At 31.4% G+C, this 11,622-nt stretch overlaps 1 protein-coding gene across 3 annotated transcripts in view; it reads left to right on the top strand.

Annotated features, from left to right (window-relative positions):
• Nucleotides 1-2,567: 2,567 nt before the first annotated feature.
• Nucleotides 2,568-11,622, top strand: part of LOC139513331 (uncharacterized) — a 29,106-nt gene continuing 20,051 nt past the window's right edge. Inside the window, exon 1 of one of the 3 annotated variants that reach the window (XM_071301725.1) lies at nt 2,568-2,683. The gene's annotated coding sequence lies outside the window, so the exon portion shown is untranslated. Of the gene's footprint in view, nt 2,733-11,622 lie in introns of all 3 variants that reach the window. The other 2 variants (XM_071301727.1, XM_071301724.1) reach the window with 2 other exon arrangements.

The following is an 11,622-nucleotide window of genomic DNA, read 5'->3' as shown; positions in this document are numbered from 1 at the left end:
CTTTTTTTTCTAAAAAACTGAACAAAAACTATATAACCGTCATATTTGTAAGCTGGTACAGGTATTTTTCCAGAGTGAATACTGGGTTATAAAAAAAAAATTGATTTTGTTAAAACTTTTTAAATCCAATGGACATTCATTAGACGAAATAGAAAAGGTATATGAATAGACAGAAGCCACAAAATTACATTTTCTTATTTTCTATTGATTGTTATTATTTTATAATAATTCTTATTACTAAATCAGCATTTATTCACGTTCTTTTGCTCAAAACTTATAATAATGTCATTCGCAGCATGAGTTTTGTAGCCGAGCTCAACTACCTTCCAAATATTTTTATTACCATGGTTATTTATTGTTTGATTCGTCAATAGATATAGGAAGATGTGGTGTGAGTGCCAATGAGACAACTCTCCATACAAATAACAATTTAAAAAGTAAACCATTATAGGTTAAAGTACGGCCTTCAACACGGAGCCTTAGCTCACACCGAACAACAAGCTATAAAGGGCCCCAAAATTACTAGTGTAAAACCATTCAAACGGGAAAACCAACGGTCTAATCTATATTAACAAAACGAGAAACGAGAAACACGTATATATTACATAAACAAACGACAACTACTGTACATCAGATTCCTGACTTAGGACAGGTGCAAACATTTGCAGCGGGATTAAACGTTTTAATTGATCCAAACCTTCTCCCTTTTTCTGAAACAATAGCATAACATCACAACAAAGAAAAACATACGATAAAATATCAATTGGCAGACTTAACTCAATCAAAAAACGTATGATTAAACAATGAACGAATAAATTTGATCTGCGATATCTGAATACAAATGTACAGTTAATTAAATATTAGAGACAAACATTCATGACCAAAAAGCTAACAAACAAATTCAAAAACCGGACATGACTGAGAAATATTTAACCAATCAATGTTCACTATAGAAAAAAAAACGTTTTTTTTATAATCTTGAAGTTTATACAAATGTTGTAAGAATAAGTGAAGATATTACAAATAATCAAAGCTGGTGTACAGACAAGATCCGTATAAATAAAAAATGACAAAAAAGCATTATAAACAGTATCAACAGGTCGAATTAACAAGAAAATACGATTTGAGAAATCTGTTTCACAGCAAACATGTTGCATTCTGTAATTCGTTTTTGTTTAAGACTTATATCGAGACTTATTACTGGAAGTATCATTCTAATGAGCGACAAAACACTCAAGTACGAGATGAGTTTACCGCCATAATCTTAAAAGATGGTCGAAAAATGTCAAAGGGATATTCAATCTCATAGGTTGATTAATCATCAATATAGAGAGGAAACTCCATTAACAGCTAACTGGCAATTTCAGTCAGGTTGACATTTACATGTATATTGATCTTATTTTGCTGATTATTTTTTTATTTATTTATTATAGTTTTCAAGATAATAGGCAATAAGGTGGTTAAAACTTTCATCAAAGAGCAATAACTCTAATAGAAATTATAAGTCTATTGTAGAGTGTAGTCATGACATTTGTAGATCTTGCCTCGCTGATTAGTTTAGCTATTAAAATTTCTTATGCATTTATAATTATAGTTTATGCTATAATCATTGTATGCAAAAATGCACAATAAATGAAAACAATAGTGACTAAAGGGCAATTAAATGTTTTGACAAATGAAGTCGACTGACAATTTCTATCATGTCGACTTATTTGTAGATCTTGTTTTCCTAATAATTATTTGAGCTGTGTTTGCGGTAAAAGGCAATTTTTAATGAAAAATGTGTTGTAGATTGACAATAACTCACACAGTCTACTGCTTTTGCTCCTGTCTGATTTTATCTAACTTCAGTATTTGTTTCCCCCCCCCCCCCCCCCCCGATGTATTATTTTAACCATGTTCGCCATGTTCGCCATTTGTGTCGGAAGGCGCGGTTATCAGAAACATTTATTGAAGACTAAATATCTAATTGATGATGGTGACTAAGTTTGGTAAGATTTTTTGCAGTATGTTTCAAATGCAGTAAAGTTTCAAATGACGACCTTTGTTAAAGATCATTGAAGATAGACAGCGATGGACCACAGACGACACGCGCCATTTGAAAGGAAAAGCCAAAAACCTTCTTTTGACCAAAAAAATAAATAAAAAGAATACGGCGATAGTTAATCAACATTTAAAAAGAACATAAGATAGAACTAAAAGACCAATTAACACGAACCAGTTCCACATGTAGCATGTGTCTTTAAGATGATTATTTTCCTTATTTTTTTATTTTTTTTGCATAATGAATGAGGACCATCACTGATTAGTACCCTTTTCGTTTTGTTTCATTGATGACATAGTGTTGTTGTTTGTCCCTTGGCGCTGTGATACCTGCTTACTTTTTATGTCTATTGAAAAACGAATTCGACTTAATATTCTGATAAAAGTATACTGAATCGACGTATAAACAGCTGATGCATTTTGCAATAAATCAAAAAAAATATTGTAAATTTATTGTACCTATAAGAACAAAGATTTAAATGACTGAAAAATAAGATCTTTTATTGATTCGATAGGGTCTAATGATCCAGGAAGTTCTATCTAACAAATCATTAAAATTTTATCTTTGTTGATTTTGGCAAAGGCAATTGGATTCTTAGTCACATTCGGGTACGATATTCCATTATACATATGCAATAAGGTAATCAATATATATGCGACATGTTTAAATACAGGTATGAAGTCTAAAGGTATGTTTTTAGTTTTACATATTTGTTTCATTTGCCTAGTATTCTTATACCAACATAATATTGTCTCTTCACAAACGTATAGTCGTACCTTTATAAATTGAGTACATTTTTTTCTTTATATATATATATATATATATATATATATATATGAAGCAGCAAAATTGAAGTAGTTTAGAAATTGAAAATTGAAAAATTGTATGTTGACAAAATGTGTATATAAACAGGAATGAAGTGCAAAGAACATAACATGGCAAATCTGCGATCTTAAACTTTAACATTAGTTGTAGAAAAGAAATGAGAATCTGCTTTTTATGAAAAATAAATGTCAACATAAAAATAAGTAGAAATATCTGATGCACTTATTTTTGTCCACCTGATGAGTTAAGTCTTTTTCAACTGATTTTTTTATAGTACGTTTTTAAGTTGTATTGTTCTACCACAGTCCCGGGTTAATGGGATGATTAGGATCCCGCTAACATGTTTTAACCTCGCCAAATTATGTATGGATGTGCCTATCCCAAGTCAGGAGCCTGTTTTTCACTGGTAGTCGTTTGTTTATGTGTTACATTTGTTTTTCGTTCAATTTTTGTACATAAATAAGGCCGTCAGTTTTCTCGTTTGAATTTTTTTACATTGTCATTGGGGGCCTTTTATAGCTGACTATGCGGTATGGGCTTTACTCATTGTTGACGGCCGTGCGGTGACCTATAGTTGTTAATTTCTGTCATTTTGGTCTCTTGTGGAGATTTGTTTCATTGGCAATCATACCACATCTTTTTTTTTAAATAAAAATAATTATTCTGCAGTTAAGCACAATAAATTCTGTTATAAATGTATTCTAAAAAAAAAATCGGATACTGGTATAAGACTATTTTAAATGTGCAACAAGTTGTTTTTGTAGAGAGCAGTTCTGGGCAATCAAGAAAAAAATTGTCGCCGCACAACCAGATACAGTGGAGATCACTTCTAACCTCTCATTAGAACTGTCAGAATATTCTGTCATAGAACTGTTCTAACCTGTCCTAGAACAGTTCTACCTAGAACAGTTCTACCCTAGAACTGTTCTAAGTAGAACTGTCAGAATCATTTCTAGGTAGAACTGACTAAATCAGTTCTAGGTAGAACTGTCAGGATCAGTTCTAGGGTAGAACTGTCAGGATCAGTTCTAGGTAGAACTGTCCAAATCACTTCTAACCGTAGAACTGTCAGCAGAACTGACTTAATCAGTCAGGACTGTAGAACAGTTCTAAATGACGTCACTGCAGTAAGGGCACTTTAGAATTTAGAAGAAATAAATCACTTTCAATTACTTTGCTATATATTAAATAGCAGATTTTCTATATTTTTTACTGATCAAACGACTTTTATTACGTTACATGTACAAATATCGAAGTGAATAGAAGGTTATCCAACTCATCGGAGATATTTTTATAAGATTGCATACGGAAACATCATTGTCTACGTTTCTTCGTTCCCCGTTTTTAACAGTCTCCTAAATAAAACTCTACATTTAATTCATGGAATTTTAATCGTAATTTACCTTGTTTGCCTTGGATTTACATTCATTTATAATTCTGTTTTGACAAATGTTTAAACGAAAATTGTACAGTGGATGAATTATGGGATATTTTTACATGAAAAAAGTGTTGTGTAACGTAAAAAAAATATATATACATTTGCACCTGGCATCTCGTCTTAGCCAAACTTATCCATAACGATTATATAAATAAATGATATCTGGGAGTCTGGAACTCAGAAAAATATACTGGATCTGAACATGAATGAAACATTTGCCACTGGACGTTCGGCTACAAACAAAATCATGCATTTTTCTTTGCCTTCTTCAAATTATATTAACAGTACTTATACTATTCCAAGAAGAGAACTTCCCATACATGTACTTTTTATTTTATTTTTAAAATAAAGTATATGAATCAGTCATGTGAGTGTTGGATGATGCCATTAAATAGTTTTGTTTTAAAAAAAACCCATCACAAACTACTGACTTAAACATGTTAAAAAGTCACTTTAGCATGTTTAATGACGGTTCATTATTATGGATACAGAGAGGAAATAACGGCGGGCTAAATTCTTAGATATGGTATAAATACACCTTGTAGCAATTTGTCTGCCATTACTGGATATCACACAGGTTCCCGTAAAATTTTGACGTCATAAAACAAAATATCTGACGCCACAATGGAAAAGTCATTGTTGTATGCTTCAAAAGTTCAAGAGGCCGGGTCAGCCAGGATTAGCAATGAGGTGTATTGTGTTTCAAAGTTGGTGTCATTTTTATCATACGATCCGTCCTCACATAGAAATAACATTGGTTTACCATGTTTACAATGAGGCTATATACATGTATATTTACATGATAAAGTGTAAATAAGTTCAGTTTTGGTTGATCATGTTGATGCGGTCAAATAATTTTGTTAAAACAACTCTCACTCAGTCTGATATATCGAAACCACTGAAATTTGTTAACAATTCAATATTTTGAATAAAAAGAGGACTTGCTGATATTCTAAATTGATGTGGAAATTTTTTTGTAGCCAATGTGTTCCAATATTGACATTGATATTGCTGTCATTTGAATTATACAATCCATCGTTACCGGTATATGTATTACTATAAGTGATTTAGTATGCGGCTATATATATATTAAGATTTTCATAACAAAGTGTAATTATGGTCAGTTTTGGTTGATGCTGTCAAATATGGTCAGTTTTGGTTGATGCGACAAATAATTTTGTTATATTCATGAGTCAGTCTAAGATATTAAAACTACTGAAATTAGTTTACGATTCAAAATTTTGATGAAAAAGAGGACATGCTGGCACTATAAACTGATGTGAGCATAATTTTATTTTCCAATATTGCTTTCATTTTTATTAAACAATCCATCCTGATATAAAAATATACATGATTTACTTTGTGGCTATTAAGATTCACATCATGTTCATAATAAAGTGCAAATATGGTCAGTTTTGGTTGATGCGGACAAATTATTTTGTTATACCAGTCAGTCTGAGGTATGAAAACTACTGATATTTGTTTATGATGCAATATTTTGAATAAAAAGAGGACATGCTGGCATTCTAAATTGATGCAAATGAAATTAGGTAGCATTGTGTTCCCATATTTCTATCATTTGTATTTTCATGATTTTACAATCCATCCTTACATAAAAATATTACAGATTTACTATGCGACTATAAGAGTTACATAAAAAAGAGCAAATATGGTCAGTTTTGGTTGATGCGGTCAAATATGGTCAGTTTTGGTTGATGCTGTCAAATATGGTCAGTTTTGGTTGATGCGACAAATAATTTTGTTATATTCATGAGTCAGTCTGAGATATTAAAACTACTGAAATTAGTTTAAGATTCAAAATTTTGATGAAAAAGAGGACATGCTGGCACTATAAACTGATGTGAGCATAATTTTATTTTCCAATATTGCTTTCATTTTTATTTAACAATCCATCCTGATATCAAAATATACATGATTTACTTTGCGGCTATTAAGATTCACATCATGTTCATAATAAAGTGCAAATATGGTCAGTTTTGGTTGATGCGGACAAATTATTTTGTTATACCAGTCAGTCTGAGGTATGAAAACTACTGATATTTGTTTATGATGCAATATTTTGAATAAAAAGAGGACATGCTGGCATTCTAAATTGATGCAAATGAAATTAGGTAGCATTGTGTTTCCATATTTCTGTCATTTGTATTTTCATGATTTTACAATCCATCCTTACATAAAAATATTACAGATTTACTATGCGACTATAAGAGTTACATAAAAAAGAGCAAATATGGTCAGTTTTGGTTGATGCGGTCAAATATGGTCAGTTTTGGTTGATGCGGTCAAATATGGTCAGTTTTGATTGATGCAGACAAATAATTTTATCACATGATTACATGTTACTGTCAGTCTGATGTGTGAAAACTACTGGCATGACTGATATTTGTTTCTGATGCATATTTTGAATAAAAATAGGAAATGCTGGCACTCTCAATTCCAATATTGTAGTTATTTATATACTACAGTCCCTCTTGACCTAAAATTATAACTGAATTACTGTGCAGCTATTTAGATTTACATGAAAAAAAGCAAATATGGTAAGATTCGGTTGATGCGGTCAAAAGATTTTATTATACGACTCAGTCTGAAGTTTGAAAACTACTGATATTTGTTTATGATTCAATATTTTAAATAAAAAGAGGACATGCTCATTGGCTGATCAGGGGGGGGGGGGTGTTCAGGAGTTGGAACTCCCTTTTTTTTTTACGGTCAATGCTTTTGAATTTGAACATATAGGTTGAACCCCCCCTTTTTTTTAAATGGCTGGATCTGCCCCTGCATGCTGGCACTAGAAATTGATGCGAACAAAATTGTTTTCCAATATTGCAGTAACTTGTATAGTACAGTCCCTCTTGACCTAAAATTGAAAATTAAGTACTGTGCAGCTATATAGATTTGCAGAAAGACTGAAGAGCAAATAAAGTCAGTTTAGATTGATGTGGTCAAAAGATTTTTGTTAAACAGGTCCGTCCGAGGTATGAAAACTACTCGTAAACAGATATTACATTTGGTTAATGAGGATAATTTTGTTATGTGATAACGAGCCATCCCGACTCCCAGAATAAAAAATGTAAAACAATTCAAATAATAACCCCCCCCCCCCCCCCCCCCCCATAATACTAATTAACGGCCTAATTTATGTAAAAAAAATGGAAGAAAAACAAATATTTGATACTACACATCAACAAAAGAAAATCACTGAATTACGGGCTCCTGACTTGGAACAGGCACTGACATACATGCAGAATATGGCGGGGTTAAACATGTTGTCTTGCCGATTATGAATCTGAAATAAAACCGGCAAAATAGCAAAACTCTATATAATATTAATCGCTATTTTGCCGAAGCCTTTATATTAAGACAAATATTTCTTAAAACTTATAAATCAATTCTAGCCGTAGAATTTATAAATCAATTTTAGCCGTAGAATTTATAAATTAATTCTGGCTGTAGAATTTATAAATCAATTCTAGCCGTAGAATTTGAAATCAATTCTAACCGTAGAACTGTTCTAGAAGTAGAACTGACCAAATATTATTTGGTCAGTTCTAGCTAGTACTGTCTAAAACTGTTCTAGGGTAGAACTGTCAGGATCAGTTCTAGCTAGAACTGTCCAAATCAGTTCTAGGTAGAACTGACCAAATCAGTTCTAGCTAGAACAGTTCTAACCTAGAACTGACTAAAAGGTGTCAGGCTGACAGTTCTACATACTGTTCTAGAACAGTTCTCCTGACAGATTCTGACAGAATTTATGAGAGGTTAGAACTGATCTCCACTGTATGTCTCGATGATATTTCAAATAGGACTACAATTCTGTGCAAAATTCTATTAAATTAATGAATCAAACTGCATGGATTTTCAGACAAGCATTTTGTGTAGTAATAATAATTAAGATTCGTCATTGACGATTTCTGTTCGAAAAAACATAACTTAAACTTCCGAATTGTTGTTTATTCACCTTATATATCAGCAATAGTGTTCTTGAAATGTCATTCTGAATACGATCTAAAGCACAGCCAGATTGAGTCTACTTAGTTTATAAGTTAATGAGTTTCTGACGGAGTTTATATTAACGTGTTGTTCCAAAGTATCTAATACAATCGTTGTTAATAATGAAAGTGTCAAATCTCCTCTTTTTGATGCATTCACACACAACAGAAATAATCTCTTTAAAGATAAAAGGCTTTACAACTTGTCTGTCCGACGAGCGTTTTAGAGAGTGTTTAAATATGGGTTTTTTAACGTACACATATTATATAAATTGAGAAATAAATGGGAAGAAACGTACAAAATTGCAATTTTGTAAGCTGGACAACGTGATACTTATTTTATCCTTTCGATGTTTCATTTCCCACTATACATATCTAGACTTATTATTTGCTTCTGATAGTACAAGAATCCATATATCTATATCGTTTTTATATTATTAAAAAGAAAATCATGAAAAAAAAATAAAAAATCCCTACATCAAAATTCTCAATCGGTGATGACAAGTTCGAGGGGAAAACATTGTGAAATTAAACGCTTTGTATCTGGTTTTACAACTATTGGATCGAAGCCACAGCTGGCAAATATTTATGTTTCTGGGTATATCACCAGCCCAGTATTTAGTGCTTTAGTGATAAAACTTAAATATATAAAAGATAAACCAATGTTAATTTATTGTTTATGATGGTTGATACATTCAAAATTTAATTGTCTTAGGCGTATTTTGTTCAATTGAAGTCTTTTTCGTTTGATCAACTCTTCAGCGTTTGTAATAAATGTAGATAATTTATTTTCAAACGTTTTGGATCTCGGTCATCACTAACATGACTAAAGAGACATTAATTGTCATTATTCACAACTGATACAGTAAACTGGGTAGCGTAATTGGTATTGAATCGTATATTATGTACGCGTCTAGTCTACCTCAACATGAGCATAATATATCTGAAGAAAATTTTGTTTTTTGAAATACTACTCACTTTTTACGTCTGATTTTGATTCACAGTTTTATCGCAGTAAGTTACTAATGTCCAAACAATTATGTTAATATTACTTTTAAAATAAGATCATATTCGCGTGTCTAAGGTCCAATTCTTCGGAATTCCTTAATTGAATTTGTCATGTCGGTTAAAAGGTCTAGGATTGAGAAGAAGTGAAACCGTTTTACAATTGTATTTTGTGTTGTTTGGAGTTATTACGATTTAAGATGTTAAAGATGTCAAAATTCAGAGTTACGATTTGATAATTTGTGTCACATTTTTTTTTCTCTTGAGGTTAGTAGATAATCTTATTCACATAGCTCCAGAAGATTGGTGGATAACACTACAAAATGAAAATTTCACTACTTTTAAAGCAAACATTTCCGTGCACTTTTGAGATTATAAGGAGGTGCTTGTTATTCTCTCTATAAACGATTTACACTTTTTGTAGTATGTTTATAGAAGCGCTTATCAATTTTAGTATTTGAGTACTTATTTACAGATAAATGATATTGCTATTCTTCCCGTATTTATTTGATTTAAAACTGAGGTTAAGACCTCAAGCATCTTTAAGGAGGCAAACTATATTACAAAACGAGCGTGTCGTAAGAGAATATTAGCATCTGGAAGTTTTTGCAAAACATTGTGAATCCAAATATTACTAAGTGTTTTTCTTTTTTCTTGAATAAAGTAAGAAAATAATCAAAGTATGGTTATTACATTTTTTGTTGATCTCATTACAAAACACGAAATATTGAATGTCAACACTGAGTATCATCCTAACACATATCATATAAAATTAATACTGATTTGGTTAAAATGAATTGAACTTCTTTGATACTATTATCGGAGAAAACAAATAATAAAGAAAACAGCTGATCGTCAACGGTTTTTGAAATTTGTGTACACTAGTCAGCCTTCATACATGTATGGACCAGAAACAAAACAAAATCAGTATAAAAGTGAAATTAAGATATTTAAATGTAAGGCCCGTTTTTTAACCCTTCGCCTAATGTCCTTATAGATAAAGTACAATACTTCATTCAATTCAAATCATATAATAACCTACAAATCGTTAGGAATGAATTGGTACACCTCAATATCAGTGGTGTTTTTGTATATTGATTTTAAAACTGAATTATATTCAAAATAGAATTAAGACTGTATACATGGTATATGTCCCTTGTAATTAAAAAAAAAGGTAAATTACACAACAACCCCAACTTGTTGGTTTAATATCAAACATACTTAAGATGTTGATAACAAAAATTATTTGAGTGTAATTCTATTTGTATTTGTCATGAACAGAAAGTTTTTTTCAATCATACTGTTAGCCTGGTACTCATGCACATATTTTGTTTGGAATATTGCCATTTACATGTCTACATTTGTATACACCAGTAACACGTTTATTTACAGCTGAATCGTATCGTAAGTTAAAAGAAATGCCGAATACATTTTTCAACCGATAGTCCTTTTTGTAAATAACTCTACGCCTTGTTTCACAGTTCAAATGTGACAATTAATATAAATGAAAGACAATTAAAAGTAATTCAGACACAATGATAAAAAAAAACATAATAAAAAAAACTACATTATCCAGGGCACTTTTATAATAAGCTATACAATCTAAAAGTAAACTTTGTTTATCATTAAAGAAAAATGAACGAGTATGGGTTGAAAAGTTGTCACAATTGATAAACTAAATGAAAAACATTACGACTTTAGTGTTGAATGAATTCAATAACTAGGGCACAATATATACAATTTGTTAAACAATGTTTCACAGATGAACAGGGAAATATTCCAATTGTCGTAATTACTATTCCGTCCCCTTTTCCCTGAAGGTCATCTACAGAATGTAACGTATCAACGGGTGTGTACTTGCATGAGCAACACGACGGGTTCCACATGTGGAGCAGAACCTGCTGACTGTTCCGTAGTACTTGAGATCACCCCAAGGTTTTGTTAGGGTTCGTGTGGATCAGTCATAAGTATTCTATGTTTTGTTATATGTCTGTTTGTCTTTTTAATTTTTAGCCATTGCGTGTCAGTTTATTTTCGATTTATGGGTGTGAATTTCTTCTATGACATAGTATATGTTTCTTATGTTGATAGCCACGATATGTTCTCTTTCACTTAACCGGATGATTCCTCAATACGACCTTTCACCCAGTTTTACTTGTAATTAGCTACACAACAGCTGTCACTAGTGGAACTAACAACTGATTTCCTTTCTCAGTGTGCAGCTAATAATTTTACACTTCAATAATGTTAAACAACATTTTCCTGAGTTTATCTGCATATACTAGTAGCTAAATATGTAG

Source organism: Mytilus edulis, chromosome 2, assembly GCF_963676685.1.
Source record: "Mytilus edulis chromosome 2, xbMytEdul2.2, whole genome shotgun sequence".
In the NCBI taxonomy this organism is placed as follows: Eukaryota; Metazoa; Mollusca; class Bivalvia; order Mytilida; family Mytilidae; genus Mytilus; species Mytilus edulis.
Note: the sequence above shows the minus strand (reverse complement) of the source record. Positions and strands in the feature narration are given on the sequence as shown.